This window comes from Lathyrus oleraceus, chromosome 2 (genome assembly GCF_024323335.1).
Source record: "Lathyrus oleraceus cultivar Zhongwan6 chromosome 2, CAAS_Psat_ZW6_1.0, whole genome shotgun sequence".
In the NCBI taxonomy this organism is placed as follows: domain Eukaryota; kingdom Viridiplantae; phylum Streptophyta; class Magnoliopsida; order Fabales; family Fabaceae; genus Lathyrus; species Lathyrus oleraceus.
Genome location: NC_066580.1, coordinates 456,548,379 through 456,569,959, shown reverse-complemented (window position 1 = coordinate 456,569,959; position 21,581 = coordinate 456,548,379).

Genomic DNA, 21,581 nt, shown 5'->3' with positions numbered 1-21,581 from the left:
GCAATGAAATTCATACACATTCAAGCGAAAAAACGAATTTTACATAGTATTGCATATGTAATACTTTTCATGATCATAAATCAAACATCCATAAAACCTTCCAAAATTTCTTGCATTTTTATTCAATATTTTTTGAGGAGGTTGTTTAAGCTCTCAACTCCTTCTAGTCACAACTTATCGCAAAACATATAGTCTACTATCACCTCTTTCTTGAATATCCATTATTTCATTCCATCATTTGTCTCTTTACCTCTAATACTACCTTGATGAATCAGTATATATATTCTCTTAGGGGTTTCCTTTTCATTTGTTGAATTCCATTGAGGACGACTACTGTCATGGAATGTGGTTTTGAGTGGTGAATTTGGCAGTAAAAGAGTCACAGAGCTCTTTCCAAAAGTTTATGTGACCCCCAGGCATGGTAATAATCAAGCGTAGTAGTGTCCACATGTTAGATGTGCTCATTTGAATCTCTAGTCCCTTTACAGTTATCTTACTTTGGGGATTTCTCAAGGGACTTTGGAATTTGGCTATCAAGGATACACATGAAGAATGGGCTCCTCCTTCAACTATGAGCTTGAATTCCGCCACTGTTTTCTCCTTCCCTCTCGGAACAACACTATGAGGATTAGTTAGAATGGCGTGCTCCCAAGGTAGTATAGCCAACGCCTCTTACTTTTGAGCTAAGTATAGGAGATCAAACTTTTTGATGCCAAAAACTATTTGGTGACATGACCTAGAGAAGTAGTATCAATAAGGATCAATTATGGTGTGGTTCTACGATTGTCGTGCAATGTTTCTACATGTAGGGAATAGTCTTAGGAGGCAGCATATTACATATTCTCTTCAATTTTAAGGAGTCCTTCGACCAAGAAATATGAGTTTTGTTGTTGTATTAAATTCTAGAAGTTGTTGAGCAGTTCATGTGCTCCTTGCATGCCTGGCTTGGAGCTGTTGGAGGCTTTAGAGCATCTTTTGTCCAGGGATCAGAGGTTGTGGTGGAAGTTATTCGAAGGTTTGACCTTGCAAAAATAGTTGAGAAGATTGAAAGGTCGAAAGGGTTTTGAATGCCTTGTGACCGACAATCGGAGGAAGCAAATTTTGAGGAGTTGAAATGGAAGGAAAAGTCACCATAATTTGATTGGTTCATGCTCTGGGAAGATGTGAAGCCTCTCTTGTTGGATTATGAATGTTAACTGTCTCAACAACAATGGTGTTATTGTGATAAGAGAAGACAAATCAATTGCAACTTCTTCGTATTTTCATTGAGTAAAATTTTGGTCTTTATACATATTTAGAAACTTTTGATATTCTAGGAAACACAATTGTAAATACTATTAATTTTCCCACTGTCTATTGACCTTCCAATTCTCTCCACTAACTTATTATTAAAAACCCATTAACTGTAACATTTAAAGTTTATTCAAAAAAACTCCTCTGTAAACTTAAATGTTACAGTTAATGGGTTTTTAATAATAAGTTAGTGGAGAGAATTGGAAGGTCAATAGACAGTGGGAAAATTAATAGTATTTACAATTGTGTTCCCTAGAATATCAAAAGTTTCTAAATATGTATAAAGACCAAAATTGTACTCAATGAAAATACGAAGAAGTTGCAATTGATTTGTCTTCTCTTATCACAAATTGGCATCAGAGCTAATGGCAAATATGATGAATCAAATGCCGTTGCCACGACTAACGAAGTTGAATTACGAAAACTGGAGTATCCAGATGAAAGCTCTTCTCGGATCTCTAGACGCGTGGGAGGTGACCAAAGATGGGTTTGAAGAACCAACAGATACTGAGGGATATACGGCAGCTCAAAACAAGGCGTTGAAAGAGACGCGATCGAAGGATAAAACGGCACTATACATGCTGTTTAGGGCTGTTGATGAATCAGGCTTCGAAAAGATTGCCGGTTCGACTACGTCGAAAGAGGCGTGGGACACGCTAGAGAAAGTGTTCAAAGGAGCAGATCGAGTAAAGCAAGTTCGACTCCAAACACTTCGTGGCGAATTGGAGAGGATGCAGATGAAGGAGTCAGAAAATGTATCTGACTACATCACGCGTGTACAAAAGGTGGTGAACCAACTCACCAGAAATGGCGAAACAGTAACTGATGCACAAGTTGTCGAAAAGATTTTGAGATCTTTAACAGATAAGTTTGAGAATATTGTGTGTGCAATAGAAGAGTCGAAGGACCTTTCGACGCTCGCAGTCGAAGAGCTCGCTGGTTCCCTCGAAGCACACGAACAACGTAAGATGAAAAAGAAGGAAGAAGGAGTAGAGGATGCAAATCAAACCAAGGAGCAAATCAAAGACGAAAATGTACTCTTTTCTCAAAACTTTCGAGGAAGAGGACGTGGTCGTGGAGGACGTGACAATGGTCGAAGTGGTAGAGGCAGCAACTTCGAGAGAGGACAGTCGATCCAGCAAAATTGGCGTGGCAGAGGACGTGGTCAAAGAGGTGGTAGGTCGAACCATTCCAACTTTGAATGCTACAAGTGTGGGAAGTATGGTCATTATGCGAAGGATTGTAACTCATTCAAATGCTATAACTGTGATAAAGTGGGACATCTTGCAAAAGATTGTCGAATCGAAAAGAAGGTAGAAGAAACAACCAATCTAACTCTGGAAGCTGAAGCAAATGAAGGCTTTCTCTTGATGGCTCAAAATGAGATCAACACAAATGACAATGTTTGGTATCTTGACTCAGGAGCAAGTAACCATATGTGTGGTCACAAACACTTGTTCAAAGAAATGAGAAAGATTGAAGATGGCAATGTGTCTTTCGGAGATGCATCGAAAGTGAAGGTCGAAGGCAAGGGAATTTGTGATAAGAGAAGACAAATCAATTGCAACTTCTTCGTATTTTCATTGAGTACAATTTTGGTCTTTATACATATTTAGAAACTTTTGATATTCTAGGGAACACAATTGTAAATACTATTAATTTTCCCACTGTCTATTGACCTTCCAATTCTCTCCACTAATTTATTATTAAAAACCCATTAACGGTAACATTTAAAGTTTATTCAACAGTTATGTTGGGCAGCTTGTCAAGTGGACTTGGATGTTGTCATGATTTACGTAAGATCGTCTGAACGCAAGAGTAGAAAGAAAATTGGTCGAAGCATATGAGCGGTGAAAAGACTATGGTTTTTATGGGAATTCTAGGGAATCAGTAGTCGACTTCCACATATGACACCATTGTTTTGAGGTGGAACGAGAAATATGTAATGTTGTGGAAATAAACTCTTCAGGTGCAGCGGCGAGAGCTTTCGATACGACGAGGTGGGGATGAGCTACAAGATTAACACTTCAATGTCTAAGTCAGTGAAATCTAAGAAATATAGTTTGAAAGTGAGAATGAAATGATACATGAAATGACATGTCCTTGAGTTATATGGTAGACGGTTAAAATTGCTTCCGTCTAGCCTGGCGTGAGATGTGAGAATCGTCCGATTAGATCTGACGACAAGCAATACATTAGTAGTTGAGATCAAGTGTCCAGTCTGTGGCGATGTCTCACCTGTTTTTTAATCTATTGAATGGATACTACGAAATAAACCTCACAATTAAGTCATCTTCTTTGAGCCTTTAACCGATCCAAAATAATTATTTATTAAATTAATCTCAATAAAGTGAACTTGACAAAAAAGAGGAAGTCATTGATGAGTACTTTTATCCGTAATTGATTTTCACTTCACAAGTAATTGAGGAATTTATTCTTATTAATAAGCTCATTGACATAGAAAATAATGCAGGTTATAAATGTTGGTCAATAAAACATGGTCATCAGTCCTACATTACATTATTATTAATATCGATCACTTTCCCTCTGCGTAAATAACTGGTGCGGATCATCATCAGTGATCGATAAGAAACAACTTCAAGAACTTTGTGGATCCTCATTTCCTTAAAAAAAACGTAAAACATAGCAATTTACGTTTACAATATATATACAAGCAAAAAAGGAAAAAGACAAAATTAAAAAAGTTGATGTACCATTAGAGGATGATGATGATTTGTTGCTGGTTGTGTTTGCGCGTTGTTGAGAACGTATAACAACACCAGGCCATGAACGACACATGCAATGCATTCCCTCATCAATACTCCCATACAGGGTGGTCAAGTGTTTGCCACACCCTCCCCATGTGTATTTTCCACAGGTTGAACACTCCAGACGGTAACACATGTTTGTGCAACACCTTAATGTTGATTAAGAATTTAGTATGATTGATGATGGATCACTTGTACGAGTATATGATCTAATCATCGTGGTTTTTATAGTAAAGGGATGTATATTATATTCCCATGATTCCTAGCACTTTGATATCATCAACACTTTGTTTATAATTTGTTTCTTATGCCTCTCACTAGTTTTGGAAATGTGTTGCTAAAGATAATAACGCCTTGCATAGATTTTAGATTATTCCATTTTAAAATTTGGACCTTTCGAACCTTGAAGTGTTCATATAGACAATGCGGATACCTGCAAAAATCTAACATCCAATAATTTAAAATCTTATATTTACTTATTTATTTAGCAAAAGCAACCTATAGGTTGGTTTCAGTGTGTTTTTGCAACTATCTCACTTGTTATATTGGCTGGTTCTCTTTTGGCTAGAATGAATTTTAAGGCGTGGATGATGTTTGCGGCTCTTTGGTTAATTGTTTTCTTATTTATACTATTGGTGTTTTAAGTGAGAGAAAGCGGGAGAATATATCAAACCATTTTGAAATATTAAATTTGATTTGGATCTAATATTATTATTTGACTTTTTGGATTCAGTTATTTTGGGTTTAGGTAATTTTAGATAATATTTTTATAAAAAATTTGTAGTGTTTAGAGTGTCTAGATATTTTTTAAAATTGTAATATTTTCTTGAATACTCTTGGAATTTATAGAGTTGAGAACTCTCTAGAATTAGTATGTCTAGAGTTCTTCTTAGAGTACTATAAATAGATATATAATTCTACACTTTTGTGTTAAGCAAAAATAAAATGTTCTTTCTTCCACAAAGAATTCTCCTATCTATCAAGTTTCTATTCAACCTCTATAATATTCTCACACACTTTTCCTAAACACAAAAGGTCTTATTTCCAACAAAGTGGTATCGGAGTTTCAAGGTCCTCAAAAGGTTGTGAATGAATGTTTCCCTTTTCAAATGCCGATGCTCATAAAGAACAACTATGACAATTGGAGTATCAAGATGAAGATGCTACTAGGAGCTCAAGATGTGTGAGACATCATTGAGAAAGGCTTCGAAGAGCAAGATGAAACCTCAATAAGCCAAGATGTAAAGGAGACATTGAAGGAGTCAACAAGAAAGCTCTCTTCCTCATTTATCAATCGGTGGATGAAGATACATTTGAGAAGATCTCCAATGCAACGACGACTAAAGAGGCATGTGACAAGCTTCAAACTCGCAACAAAAGAGTGGAGCAAGTGAAAAAGATTTGTCTTCAAACTGTTAGAAGTGACTTTGAACGTTTATTTATGGAAGAGTTTGAGTAAATTTCTGATTATTTTTCCCGAGTATTGGTCGTAGTAAATCAACTTAAAAGAAATGGTGAAGATGTTGATGAAGTGAAAGTCATGGAGAAAATACTTCGCACTTTAAATCTAAGTTTTGACTTCATTGTTACCAACAATGAAGAAAACAAGGATTTAAAGACCATGACTATTGAACAACTTATGAGTTCCTTACAAGCATACGAAGAAAAACAAAAGAGAAAAATTAAACAAAATAAGGCTATGGAGAAACAACTACAACTCAAAGTAAAGGAAGCAAACTATGCGAATTAAAATAGCCAAAGAGGACGAGGTCATGGCAAAAAACGTGGATGTGGACGAGGACATGAAGGAGAAGGGAGAGGCAGTTACAACAACTACTCGAATAACTTCAACAATGGAGAAAGAAGTTGGAATCCACAAGCAACAAGAGGTCGTGGAAGAGGAAATTCATGGTCAAGGTGCGACAAATCACAAATCAAGTGTTTCATCTACAACAAGATTGGTCATTACGCATCTGAGTGTAGATTCTCAAAGAAGGTTATAGAGAAAGATAACTTTTAGAAGAAAAAGGCGGAGAAGAAGAAACTTTATTGCTCGCGTTCCGAAATCAAGTTGAAGAGAAAAGAAACAAGTGGTACCTCGACACCGATGCAAGCAACCACATGTGCGGTGATTGAAGCATGCTCATAGAGATCAATGAAGCGATAATTGGCAATGTCTCATTTGGAGATGACTCAGAGATACCGGTCAAAGGAAAAGGTAAAATTCTCATACGCTTGAAGAATGAGAGTCATCAATTAATATCTAATGTCTACTATGTTCCTAACATGAAGAATAATATTTTGAGCTTGGGACAATTATTAGAGAAAGGCTATGACATCCACTTGAAAGAACATGATATTTTCTTAAGAGATTATGGACATAACTTGATTGCTAAGGTGCATATGTCAAAGAATAGAATGTTCCTCTTGAACATTCAAAATGATGTGTCAAAGTGTCTCAAGGATTACTATACCGACTCTTTGTGGCTATGGTATATATGATTCAGACACCTCAACTTCGACAGTCTAGAATATTTATCAAAGAAGGAGATGATGAGAGGCTTGCCTAGTATAAACCATCCAGACCAACTCTGCAAAGGATGCCTGATTGGGAAGCAATTACGGAAAAGTTTTCCAAAGGAATCAATGTTAAGAACGACAAAACCGCTAGAGTTCATACACACCGATGTCTATGGAACAATCAATCCAAACTCTTTTGGTAAGAGTAAATACTTTCTCCTTTTTATTGATGATTATTCCATAAAAATATGATTTTATTTCCTGTAGGAGAATTCAAAAGTGTTTGAAAACTTTAAGAAGTTCAAAGCCCTTGTGGAGAAAGAAATGATATTTCTATTAAGTCCATGAGATCTGATTGAGGGTGAGAGATCAGTTTAAATGAGTTCCACAAATATTGTGAAGACCATGGAATCCTCCATCCATTAACAATGTCACGATTGCCACAACAAAATGGAGTAGCAGAGAGGAAGAACCGAACCATACTTAACATGGTGTGAAGCATGCTTAAGAGCAAGAAGATGTCGAAATAGTTTTGGGCCAAAGCAGTGGCATGTGCGACTTACCTGACAAACCGCTCCCCAACAAGAAGCATGCATGGGAAGACACCACAAGAAGCATATAGTGGAAGGAAGCCCTAGATCCCTCACCTCAAAGTGCTTGGAAGCATTGCCTATACCCACATTCTAGATTAAAGAACAACATAACTCGATGATAAAAGTGAGAAGTATGTATTCATGGGTTACGACTCAAGCTCCAAAGGGTACAAGCTCTATAATCCAAATAATGGAAAGATCGTCATAAGCCGTGACATGGAGTTCGAAGAAGAAGATTGTTGGGATTGGAGTGTTAAAAAAGACAGGTACAATTTTCTTCCTTATTTTGAAGAAGAAGAAGACGACATTGAACAACCAATGATAGAGGAACATATTACACCACTTGCCTCTCCGACACCAAGGTTGGATGAAACAAGCTCAAATGAGAGGACACCATGAAGGAGGAGCATTAAAGATATTTATGAGGTAACCGAAAACCAAAATGACATCAACCTCTTTTATCTTTTTGGTGATCGCGAGCCTCTAAGCTATCAAGAAGTAGTTGAAAATTTAAAGTAGAGAGACGTCATGGAAGAAGAAATTAAGTCAATCACGAAGAATGATACATGGTAACTTACTACACTTCCACGAGGACACAAAGTAATCAGAGTAAGATGGGTGTACAAGGCGAAGAAGAATGCGAAAGAAGATGTGGAGAGATACAAAGCAAGATTGGTGGTGAAAGGCTATAGTCAAAGACAAGAAATTGACTATGATGAGGTATTTTCCTCTGTTTCTCGTCTTGAAACTATTAGACTGGTCATTTCTTTGGCAACCCAAAATGAATGGAAGATCTATCAAATGGATGTGAAGTCAGACTTCTTGAATGATTTTCTCGAAGAAGAAGTTTATAACGAGCAACCACATGGCTATGAAGTAAAAGGAAAAGAAGAAAAATTCTTGAAGTTGAAGCGCAAAATGGAGATATTTTGATTGTGTGCTTGTATGTTGATGACTTGATCTTTACAAGGAACAATCTAAGCATGTTCAAATAGTCCAAGAAAGACGTGTCAAATGAATTTAAGATTACGAATATGGGGCTCATGGCATATTATCTCGGCATCGAAGTAAAGCAAGAAGAAAAAGGAATTTTTATCACCCAAGAAGGTTATGCCAAAGAAGTAATTAAGAAATTAAAGATGGATGATGCTAATCCAGTTGGCACCCGATGGAATGTAACAGCAAGTTGAGTAAGCATGAAATAGAGAGATCTAACTCTTTACAAAAGTTTGGTTGGAAGTCTATGTTACTTGACAAGTACGAGGCATAATATTCTCTATGTTGTAGGAGTCGTAAGTAGTTATATGGAAGCTTCAATAACAACTTAGTTCAAGGCTACAAAGATAATCCTTCGATACATCAAAGGTTCTATAAACTTTGGCTTGCACTATTGCTTTTCTAACAATTATGAGATTGATGGCTATAGTGATAACGACTGGAGTGGAGACTTGGATGATAGAAAAAGCATTACTGGTTTTATGTTCTTTATGGGAATATTGCTTTCACTTGGATGTCAAAGAAGCAACTCATCATCACACTGTCAACTTGTGAAGCCGAGTATGTCGCCATAATATCATGCATTTGTCATGCAATTTGGCTAAGGAACTTGTTGAAAAAGTTAAAAATTCCACAAGAAGATCCTATGTAAATATGTGTTGACAATAAATCAGCACTTGCTTTGGCAAAACAATCTCGTATTTCATGAAAGAAGTGAGCACATCGACACCATTTACCACTTCATAAGAGAATGCATCAAAAAGAATGAGGTGAAGTTAAAGTATGTGATGTGTTGAGATAAAGCTGTCGACATTTTAACCAAGTCACTCAAGTTGAAAACATTCGTGAAGTTAAGGAGTATGCTTGGAGTCACAAATCAAGTTTAAGGGGGGATGTTGAAATATTAAACTTGATTTGAGCCTAACCTTATTATTTGCCTTTTTGGGTTTAGTTATTTTGGGCTTAGGTAATTTTAGATAATGCTTCTAGAAAACTTTTGTAGTGTTTGAAGTGTCTAAATATTTCTTAGGATTGTAATATTTTCTAGAATACTCTTGAAATTTCTAGAGTTGAGGACTCTTTAGAATTAATGTGACTAGATTTCTTCTTAGAGTACTATAAATAGATATGTAATCCTACACTTTTGTATTAAGCAAAAATAAAAGGTTCTCTCTTCCACAAAGAATCCTCCTACCTATCAAATTTCTATTCAAGCCTATAATATTCCCACACACTTCCCCTAAACATAAAAGACCTTATTTCCAACATTAACTTATAGAGATCTATGGTCTAACTAATCTAAATCTTGATTCGACCTAACTCGTTTAATAAAAAGGTCTAACTCAAAATCTTAAAAAAAAAGCTTATTTCTTTAAACATATCAAACTCAAATTCCCTAAAAAAAATTATAGATCACATATATATATATATATATATATATATATATATATATATATATATATATATATATATATATATATATATATATATATAAAGAGAGAGAGATATTACTATACACTGCCAGTGTAAAAAGTTTTACACCGACTCATCACCATCATCCGTTTGTATTACTTTATAGATTTTTAAAATAAAAGTCAAATTTCTTTTAATATCCGACGTCTATAATTAACTGACATATCTCCAATGCTTCATATTTATTATTAAGCAAATAAATATTCATATATCGTGAGTAATCATCTATGAAAGTGATGAAATATTTCTGATCATGTGCATCCATATCAGGACAGCATATGTCTGTATGAATTATTTCTAATATATTTGAACTTCTATTGGCACCTTTCTTAGACATGTTGGTCTGCTTTCCCTTAATGCAGTCAACACAAGTTTCAAAGTCAGCAAAATCTAGAGTATTAAGTACCCCATCTTTTACTAACCTTTTAATTCTCTCTATGGAGATATGTCCTAATCTCCGATGCCATAACATAGAAGAATTCTCATTAATATTACACCGCTTAGTGACAGTTTGAACATGCATTAAACTATAAATGGATTCGATTTGTAAATTAATACGATAAAGACCATCAGACAATATACCATTCCCAACACATTCCGAATTATAAAATAATTCAAATAAGGTGTCTTTAAAATTAAAGGAATATCCAAAAGGTACAAGTCTAGAAACTGAAATCAAGTTTCGTGAGAAACTTGGTACATAAAAGGTCCTTTCTAATTTCAAAACAAAACCATTATTCAAACTTAAATTGAAAGTTCCAATAGCTTCCACATGTGAGCCCATCATGCTTCCTGATAGGACAATCCGCTCACTTCCCACTGGCTTCCTTAGGTTTTGCATACCATGTAAGGAATTTGTTATATGGATTGTTGATCCAGAATCAATCCACCAGGTGTTAATATTAACATCGGTCATATTAGATTCATAACAAACAAATGAGAATAAATTACCTTTCTTCTCAAGCCATTCTTTGAATCCAGGGCATTCCTTCTTCATGTGTCCTCCCTTTTTACAGAAGTAACACTTTGCTTCTTTCTTGATATCACCTTGCGGTGATATTTTGAATTTCCCTTTCTGATTGGCTTGTGACTTGTCAGTTTTGAAAGCTCTGTTCTTCCCGCGAGTGCTTGTCAGCAATGCACTCTCACTCTGTTCCATTACAAGCCTTTCTTCTTCCTGAACGCACATGGTCATTAATTCATTGATTGACCATTTATCTTTATGTGTATTATAGGAGATCTTGAAAGGCCAATACTCAACCGGAAGAGAGTTCAGAATATAGTGCACCAGGAAGGAGTCAGACATATCAACCTCAAGTTTCTTGAATTGAGCTGAAATGTCACGCATTTTCATTATGTGCTCACGCACACCTTTCACACTGGTGAGTCGGTAGGAAGAAAATTTCATAATTAATGTGCTTGCCAAAGCCTTTTCAGAAGTGATGAACTGATCGTCAATGACTTTCAGCAAATCACAAACATTTTCATGCTGATCGACAAAACCACATATTTCACCTGTGACCTTAGTCTTAATGAACATCACACTGAGTCGGTTGGATCTCTCCCACCGCTCATATAGTGCGATTGCAGCTGGAGTACTTTCATCTGTAATTGCAGGTGGTTCGTCTTTCCTAATAGCATAATCTATGTCCATCCATCATAGATGGAGGAGAATTCTTTCCTTCCACACTTTATAGTTATCTCCTCTGAGTTCGGGAATATCACATCGGATATCAGAAAAATTAGCAGGTTGAGAAGCTAAAAAGATAAACAAAATTGATGTCAAAATTTGAGCCATAAATATTATCCAAATTGTATGTATTATCAATATAAACATACCATAAAATAAATCTTGCAACATAAAAATTACCTGTGGGCTAAATTTTAATGTAATAAGATTTAAAAAAAATTGTGATAGATTTTTCAAACCTCACACTTTACGTGCATGATATAATTTTGTTTTTCTATCCTAAATTAATACTTTATGATAAAACTATCAAATTATGTACCAATTCATAATTCCTTGGGCAAGTTATAAAAATATTTTGACATTTTATCCCAATTAATCATACAAATATAATAAAAATTCTTGTAGGATAAAATTCATTATACCACATATAATTAATTACAATTTTATGTCTAATAATTTATGTGATCTCAAAACTTTAAAAAAATAATCTCAATTAATTTAAGGATGTTGTGGCTAATCCAAATTAATCAAAATTATAACGATCACTAGACATAGTAACTCAATTATATGAGAGAACAAAATTAAATAAATAAGACCTCTTATACAATTGCTTAACAAAATAATAACATTATAAATCAATTTTAATTTATGCCTAAATTTAATTCAAAGATTAAATAATAAGAAATAATGATCAGTAAAAATGAAATCATATGGATATGAACAGAATCAAAATACATATTTAACAAAGCAGCTCAGCGGTAACATTCATGAATGCCATGGTTCAGGACTTGAGTATAAAATAAGGTTATTTAATCTTTTGATATGTTTTGAAACATAGTATAATATTCTAAAATTCAAAACTCAAAATTAAATCACAAAAAAATACCGAATATGGAAGAACCATTCGAAAATAAAATAAGGCTATTTAATCTTTTGATATGTTTTGAAACATAATATTCTAAAATTCAAAACTCAAAATTAAATCATAAAAAAATACCGAATATGGAAGAACCATTCGAAAATAAAATAAGGCTATTTAATCTTTTGATATGTTTTGAAACATAATATTCTAAAATTCAAAACTCAAAATTAAATCACAAAATATGTTTTGAAACATAATATTCTAAAATTCAAAACTCAAAATTAAATCACAAAAAAATACCGAATATGGAAGAACCATTCGAAAATAAAATAAGGCTATTTAATCTTTTGATATTTTTTGAAATATAATATTCTAAAATTCAAAACTCAAAATTAAATCACAAAAAAATACCGAATATGGAAGAACCATTCGAAAATAAAATAAGGTTATTACAAAATATGTTTTGAAACATAATATTCTAAAATTCAAAACTCAAAATTAAATCACAAAAAAATACCGAATATGGAAGAACCATTCGAAAATAAAATAAGGTTATTTAATCTTTTGATATGTTTTGAAACATAATATTCTAAAATTCAAAACAAAAAATTAAATCACAAAAAAATACCGAATATGGAAGAACCATTCGAAAATAAAATAAGACTATTTAATCTTTTGATATGTTTTGAAACATAATATTCTAAAATTCAAAACTCAAAATTAAATCACAAAATATGTTTTGAAACATAATATTCTAAAATTTAAAACTCAAAATTAAATCACAAAAAAATACCGAATATGGAAGAATCATTCAAAAATAAAATAAGGCTATTTAATCTTTTGATATGTTTTGAAACATAATATTCTAAAATTCAAAACTCAAAATTAAATCACAAAAAAATACCGAATATGGAAGAACCATTCGAAAATAAAATAAGGCTATTTAATCTTTTGATATGTTTTGAAACATAATATTCTAAAATTCAAAACTCAAAATTAAATCACAAAAAAATACCGAATATGGAAGAACCATTCGAAAATAAAATAAGGTTGAGGCAGTAGAGGCTCTGATACCAAATATTAGATTAATATATATATATATTGATCCTATGTTCCTGATAACAAAAGAACAACAAGATCAATAAAACAAATTCCTTACAGGGTATGCAAAACCCTAGGAAGCCAGTAGGAAGTGAGCGGACTGTCCTATCAGGAAGCAGGATGGGCTCACATGTGGAAGCTATTGGAACTTGCAATTTAATTTTGAATAATGGTTTTATTTTGAAATTAGAAAGGACCTTTTATGTACCAAATTTTTCACGAAACTTGATTTCAGTTTCTAGACTTGTACCTTTTGGATATTCCTTTAATTTTAAAGACACCTTATTTGAATTATTTTATAATTCGGAATGTGTTGGGAATGGTATATTGTCTGATGGTCTTTATCGTATTAATTTACAAATCGAATCCATTTATAGTTCAATGCATGTTCAACTGGCACTAAGCGGTGTAATATTAATGAGAATTCTTATATGTTATGGCATCGGAGATTAGGACATATCTCCATAGAGAGAATTAAAAGGTTAGTAAAAGATGGGGTACTTAATACTCTAGATTTTGCTGACTTTGAAACTTGTGTTGACTGCATTAAGGGAAAGCAGACCAACATGTCTAAGAAAGGTGCCAATAGAAGTTCAAGTATATTAGAAATAATTCATACAGACATATGTTATCCTGATATGGATGCACATGGTCAGAAATATTTCATCACTTTTATAGATGATTACTCGCGATATATGAATATTTATTTGCTTAACAATAAATATGAAGCATTGGATGCCTTCAAAGTCTTTAAGGCTGAAGTTGAGAACTAGTGAGGAAAACAAATAAAGATAGTGAGATCAGATCGGGGTGGTGAATACTATGGTAGATACACTGAGAATGGACAAGAACCTGGTCCATTTGCTAAGTTTCTTCAAGAACATGGGATTGTTGCCCAATACACCATGCCCGGTTCTCCGAATCAAAATGGTGTTGCAGAAAGAAGAAACCGAACACTACTGAACATGGTGCGGAGTATGCTTAACAACTCTAATCTTCCTAAATCATTATGGAATGAAGCACTAAAGACGGATGTGTATATTCTAAATCGGGTTCCATCCAAGGCTGTCCTAAAGACACCATTTGAGTTATTTAAAGGATGGAAGTCGAGTTTACGACATATGCGCGTTTAGGGATGTCCGTCTGAGGTGAGTATTTATAACCAACAAGAAAAGAAACTAGATCCGAGGACCATTAGTGGGTATTTCATTGGATATGCCGAAAGGTCTAAAGGTTATAGATTTTATTGTCCATCTCATACAACTAGGATTGTGGAGTCAAGAAATGCAAAGTTTCTTGAAAATCATTTGACTAGTGGGAGCGATCAAATCAAAAATTCAATTTCTGTGCATGATCATATAGAGTATGAACCTTCCACTTCAAGTAATAGATTGGTTACTATTTATAACATCCCTCAAGTTCAAATGAATGTTGATCAACCAATCATCGAGACTCCACAAGCTACTGATGATCCAGTAAATCAAGTTGGTCATCAAGATGATGAACAATTAGTTGAACAATAAGATCCACAAGAAAATGTTGATCAAACATTAAAAAGATCTACTAGGACAAGAAAATCAGTTATTCCTAATGATTACATTGTGTATCTACAAGAATCTGACTATAATGTTGGAGCTGAGAATAATCCTGAGAGCTTTAGACAAGCCATGAGTTGCAAAGAGTCAAATTTGTGGTATGATGCCATGAATGATGAAATGAATTCCATGAAAAACAATGACGTATGGGATCTTGTAGAGTTACCTAATGGGGAAAAGGCCATTGGTTGTAAATGGGTCTTTAAAACCAAGAAAGATTCATTAGGCAACATTGAGAGATACAAGGCCAAACTCGTTGCTAAGGGATTTACTCAAAAGAAGGGAATCAATTACATTGATACTTTTTCTCCTGTATCAAAGAAAGATTCTCTTCGTGTCATCTTGGCATTAGTTGCACATTTTGACCTTGAGTTACATCAAATGGATGTGAAAACAACCTTTCTTAATGGTGATTTAGAGGAGTAGGTTTATATGAAACAACATGAAGGTTTCTCTTCTAATAGTGGTGAGCATTTGGTTTGCAAGCTTAAGAGATCCATACATGGGTTAAAACAAGCCTCTCGTCAATGGTATCTTAAATTCCATGAAACGATATCCTCATTTGGGTTTATTGAAAACCCCATGGATCAATGTATATACCATAAGGTCAGTGTGAGTAAAATTTGTTTTCTCATTTTGTATGTGGATGACATACTACTTGCAACCAATGATAAAGGTTTTCTACATGAGTTGAAATAATTCCTCTCTAAAAACTTTGATATGAAGGATATGGGTGAGGCATCTTATGTCATTGGCATTAAGATCCACAGAGATAGACTTCGAGGAATTTTGGGTCTATCACAAGAAACCTACATCAATAAAGTTTTAGAGAGATTTAGAATGAAAGATTGTTCACCAAGTGTTGCACCCATTGTCAAGGGCGATAAATTTAATTTGAATCAATGCCCTAAGAATGATTTTGAGCGGGAACAAATGAAGAACATTCCATATGCTTCTGTTGTTGGAAGTCTTATGTATGCTCAAGTATGCACAAGGCCCGACATTGCATTTGTTGTTGGAATCTTAGGAAGATATCAAAGTAATCCAGGTATGGATCACTGGAAAGCTACAAAGAAGGTGTTGAGATATCTTAAAGGAACAAAAGATTACATGCTAATGTATAAGGAGACGAACAATCTTGATGTGATCGGCTATTCAAACTCTGACTTTGCTGGTTGTGTTGATTCTCGCAAATCAACATTAGAATATATTTTTATGATGGCTGATGGAGCTATTTCATGGAGAAGTACTAAGAAAACCTTGGTTGCTACTTCTACTATGGAAGTCGAGTTTGTCTCCTATTTTGAGGATACTTCTCATGGTGTATGGCTTAAGAGTTTTATTTCTGGGCTTAGAATCATGGATTCTATTTCTAAACCTCTGGAGATTTTTTGCGATAATTCAACAGCTGTCTTTATGGCTAAGAACAATAAAAGTGGAAGTCGAAGCAAGCACATCGACATAAAGTATTTAGCCATTAGAGAAAGAGTTAAAGATAAAATAGTAGTTATTAATCACATTAGTACTGATTTAATGATCGCTGATCCTTTGACTAAGGGCATGCCACCAATAAAATTTAAGGATCATGTAGAGAACATGTGACTTGGGTCCTCCTTATGATTGTATACATACAGTTTATTAATAAAACTCTTATATTATGATGTTTTCTCATTTTCATGCGCACATCAGTTTGAGAAAATGTGTTACATCTGGACCAAGAGTAAACATTGGTTTATTCATCAAGTTAGCTACCACATTACAGATATATACTTGAAAATAGACATGTTGTAATACATAGATGAGACTACTCGCTTTAAGAGGGACTATCTCTATGATTCACATATTTATTTCTTGAGTAAGTTTTCCATGACTCTTTTATGCCAATAATCAGTTCTATGGACCAAGTGGGAGAATGTAACGGTTTCTTATTTTTATTATAATAATTATTAATAATAAAAAACCAATTTTAATGTGGTCCATAGTTTTGGGATTTTGGTTCTGAAAAGGGTATGATTTATTTTGATTTTAATGTAAATTGATATGACCATTTAATTGGATGGTAATGAGTTTTAATGGCTTTAAATTCTTGATGGTAGAATCAAGCCTATAAATAGTCTTTGGTCCCGAAAGCTTTCTCTTATCATAAAAGAAATACACCATCTATATTGAGAGAGCAAGAGCTTGGAAGAATCAAAGGCAGTGCACTCACAACACTGCAACAATGGCTGGAGGTAAAACCTCTAATTCTATTTCCACATTTTTTTTATTGATCTTGGTGTTCTTTTGTTATCAAGAACATAGGATCAATATATATTAATCTAACAATAATGTCATACATAGAATAAGAGATTCAAAATGTTTTTATAAACTTTTTCAATGATTCATTCAAGTCTTCTTACCCCATGAAGGAGGGCGATGCTAATTTGTGTTACTTTTACACTTATATTAAAAGTAGAAGTGTGGATCTATGTACTTGCAAGTATCATCAAAGTGATCCAAGGTGGTGGAGTTTTTTGATAGCAAAGTTGCAATCAATTGATTAGTTGTTTGGTTTTAATGATGACAACATATGATATCCAATGATATCTAGTGAAGTCTTTATCTCTCGAAGATAGCTTAAGCAATCTAAGATACCAAGGATGTTTTATCAAGCTATTCCTTTGAAGATGCTCATGAATATCAAGTCATCTCTTTAAAGTCAACATTGTGGTCAGACGATATTCAAGTGAATACTTCTGTTTCAAGGTTCTCCAGTGGTTTTCACTTTCAACTCTATGACGATGGTAATCAACTTGAAGACATCTTAAGCCTCATAAATCTAAAATATTCAAGGTTCTTGTGTGATGTTAAAGTCAAAGATAATGATACCAAGATTTGAAGCTTCAAAATTGTGAAAGAGAGGAAGTGTGAAAGCTTGCATGATTGTGTCTATCTAAGTGACCATTGTATTATAAAGGCACATGGGCTCTTCTATAAATACTATGGAAAATCATACAAACACTAAAAACCTTTGATAAGCCTTTCTTTATTTGTTAAAATCACTTGAAAAATGTTTTTAAGGTATAACTAATTGATTAGAGGATTGTCTGATTAATTGGAGGGATTTTTACAACTGGATAATTGATTAGCCCTAAAGCTCTAATCGATTATTTTCACTTTATACAATATACAATCGATTGTAACCGTCTCTTAATGATAAATAACATCTAAATATAAAAACCTTTCATTTATGGCTTGAACAATCGATTATAAAGGTGTAATAGTTGATTAGCCTAATCGATTATGGCAATTAATTCACACATGGATTGTTTCCAAATTTAAACCATAATTTCACCTATAAACAGAGAGATTCTCTATCATTTCAAATAATATTAGAAATGTTATTTGATCCTACTTTCTCACTCTCTCTTCAATTTCTCTAAATCTCTAATTTCTCTCACTTATATTTTGCCTTGTTGCGCCGAGAGTGATCTTGTGTCTAAGTCAGGATCATTGTTCTGGATAAGGGCATCATTATAATTTATCAAGAGTGTATCATATCTTGAGAAAACTATTCTTATATAATAAGTTGTTTGGTTGTGAGCTAAACTAGTAAAATCTCTTTTTTGGTTTGTGGATTATCTTAGGAAGTTCATGTTTGATTCGTGAGTTTCGCCTGAATCAAAAGCTCTTTTTTTTTGTGAAGACCGACCATAAAAATATCCATAACGATTTATGAGCTCAGCCCGGTGTAAAAGCTCTATTGGTTTGAGATTAGCCTATATAAAATCTAATTTTGGTTCTTGATTCAGCCTGGTGTAAAACCTCAATTGGTTCAATGTTATCCCTATAAAATATCATATTGTATCGAGATTATCATCTCATTATGAAGGTCATCTCGTATAAAACCCTAGTTCAATTTTGAGGATAACTAGTGTAAAACTCCATCTTGGTTTGAGATTAGCCTGTGCAAAATCTCTGTTTGGTTTGGAAGATAACCACTATAAAGTCAATTTGTTGTTTTGGTTGATAGTTAGCCATTGGAAAACTTCATATCCTTGTAAGAGGAGGTTCATGGGCATATAATTTTTAAAGCTCTCAAGATAGTGGATACTCTCAAGAAGAATTATTGGGGACAAGAGTAGGCTAAGTTATTAGGTCGAACCTGTATGAATTTGTGGTGTCTTTCTCTTTTCCTTATCTCTTTTACTTTACAATTATGTTCTTTGCTCTTTTTTTTCTATCTATTCCTTTTTCCGCTGCTTATTCACTTGTTTGTTTTCTGACAAATGTTTCCTGAATCTGATTTTATCAATGATTTTGTTTTCAACCAATATTTTTGAAACTCACACAATTCACCCATTACTTGTGTATGGAGTCACATGTACAACAAATAGCATTAGAGCCTAACTTATGTTTAAAGAATAATCATCTCAGAAGGAAGATGACTTCAAATACTTCTTCTAACAAGAGGACTTTCTTAAACACATGTGCATTGTTTAACTGTGATAGGTTTGACTTTTGGAAAGTTGGACTTAAAGTTTTCATTGAAAGTATTATTCTTAGATTGTGGGAAACTATAGTAAATGGTCCATTTATATATACCCACTACATCAATGGTGAAGTAGTAAGTAAACTTGTTTTCCTTTGGACCAAAGAAGATAATAGAGAGACCAATCTTGATTTCAAAGCTAAAAACTTTTTTATTATGTCTCTGAGTGGAAAAAAAATTCTTTATTTACTTAATTTAATTCTGCGAAGGAAGTTTGGGACACTCTTGAGATGATTTATGGAGTCTCTCCAAGTATCAAACAAGAGAGAATGAACACGAGTTCAAGAAACTGAAACATCAGATGAATGTGAATGTTATCTTCACATATGATGATCAACCATCGGAAACCTTGGAGGATATGTTAGAACCTTTGTTACTAAAAAAATCTAAGAATTAAGAATTGGAATTAGAAATCTGATCCAATCCTTAAATCGTGAGATGGAAGGGTGATTTTTAAGAAAAATCTAGGAATGAATAAATCATCGACAAACTTGACGAGTTGAATCAACTGTTGAAAGATGAAGGAATTAGTTAAATAATCCTAGAAGAATCATTAGAAACTTCATCAAAAAATTATTTTGAAGAAGAAGAAAAGTTGACTTTTGTAGTCTTATTTGAAATAACAATCTCGGTGGACGAACGATCCTTAAAAGATTCGTTGTCTGATAAATAAGAAATTCATCAAAGAGAATATATAAAGAAGATGAAGAAGTTTAATCTAGTGGAATATTTGAAAGAAGAAATGAGGAAGACGTTTCAACAAAAAATATCTTCAAAGGCTCAATATTTAAACAAACTCTTGAAGAATCAACGTATGGAGGAATCTTTAAACATCCTTCATCTGATGAAGAAGATGAACATGTTTGCTTAAATGTCTTAGATAAAGAAGATAGTTGTGAAGTAACAACTTTATCATACAAGCAATTATTTAAATTAAATGCTAAATTAATTGAGGAACGTGATAAGATGGAAAAGAGTAACTTAGCTCTTACAAGTTATATTGAGTTTCTAGAGAATCATATTGAAACATTAATATGAAATTGCTAATATTAGAAACCAAGTTTATAAATGTGAGACTTGTATCTTGATGAAAAAATAAGTGAAATATTTGCATGAAACCCTACATAAATTTACTAAGAGGAAAGAAAGCCTAGATTTGATTTTATCAAATCAAAGACATTCATCGAATAAAACTAGATTATGATTTAAATCGAATAGATCATATAATAAATGCTTTAATAGGAAGAAATGGAATCATCCTATTTTTAAATGCTCCTTCTATAACAAGCATGACCATTTAAATACTTTTTGTGATGAGAAACTAAAAAGGTCAAAAGGCAATAACTCTAGACCTCTTAGAGCTAATAATGCACATGGACGTAAAAATATTTGGGTAGCAAAGGTGAAAACTGGATTTATTTGACAGGAATTCTTTACAACTTTAATGGAGCCTAAGTGCATATTTGATAAGTGCCAAAATTACGTTAAAAATTAGGAATTTATTGACTTATTTTACAAGCAATATATATATATATATATATATATATATATATATATATATATATATATATATATATATATATATATATATATAATAAAACACATGTTTTGACTTTCTCTTTGCATATTTATCAAAACAAGTGAAAAAAGTTGGAATTTCGACGAATTCCTGATGTTGGAATTTCACCAAAACTTGGAAAATTCCGAATCAATCTTGATGAACAAGAATTAATTCTTCTGATTAATTCTGCCTCTTATTCTTCACTCTTCACTCAAGTGAACCAACCATACCTTGGCTGCAGGATGATTCCATTGCACATAAATTTGTGAAGAAAAAAAAGATGAATTGGGGAAGAAAAGAGAAATTAGGATTTGAGAGAAAAGGGGAAGAGGGAGAATATTTATGTAGGCTTTATCTCTGCCTTCAAACCGATGTTTTTATTCAATATTTTCTCCATGCAATTGCATTATTACAATGATAGGGTACCTCCATATTTATAGCCTGAGATTGCTTGAACATCAAGCAATCTCCGGCTAACCTAACTCAGCTAAAAACACAAAATAAAGCTAAGTCATAAATTTTGGTCGAATACACACTTCTTCTACATTTTGACAATGATATAATTTCTGCGTAGAGCATTTCGATAATAACAGATTAT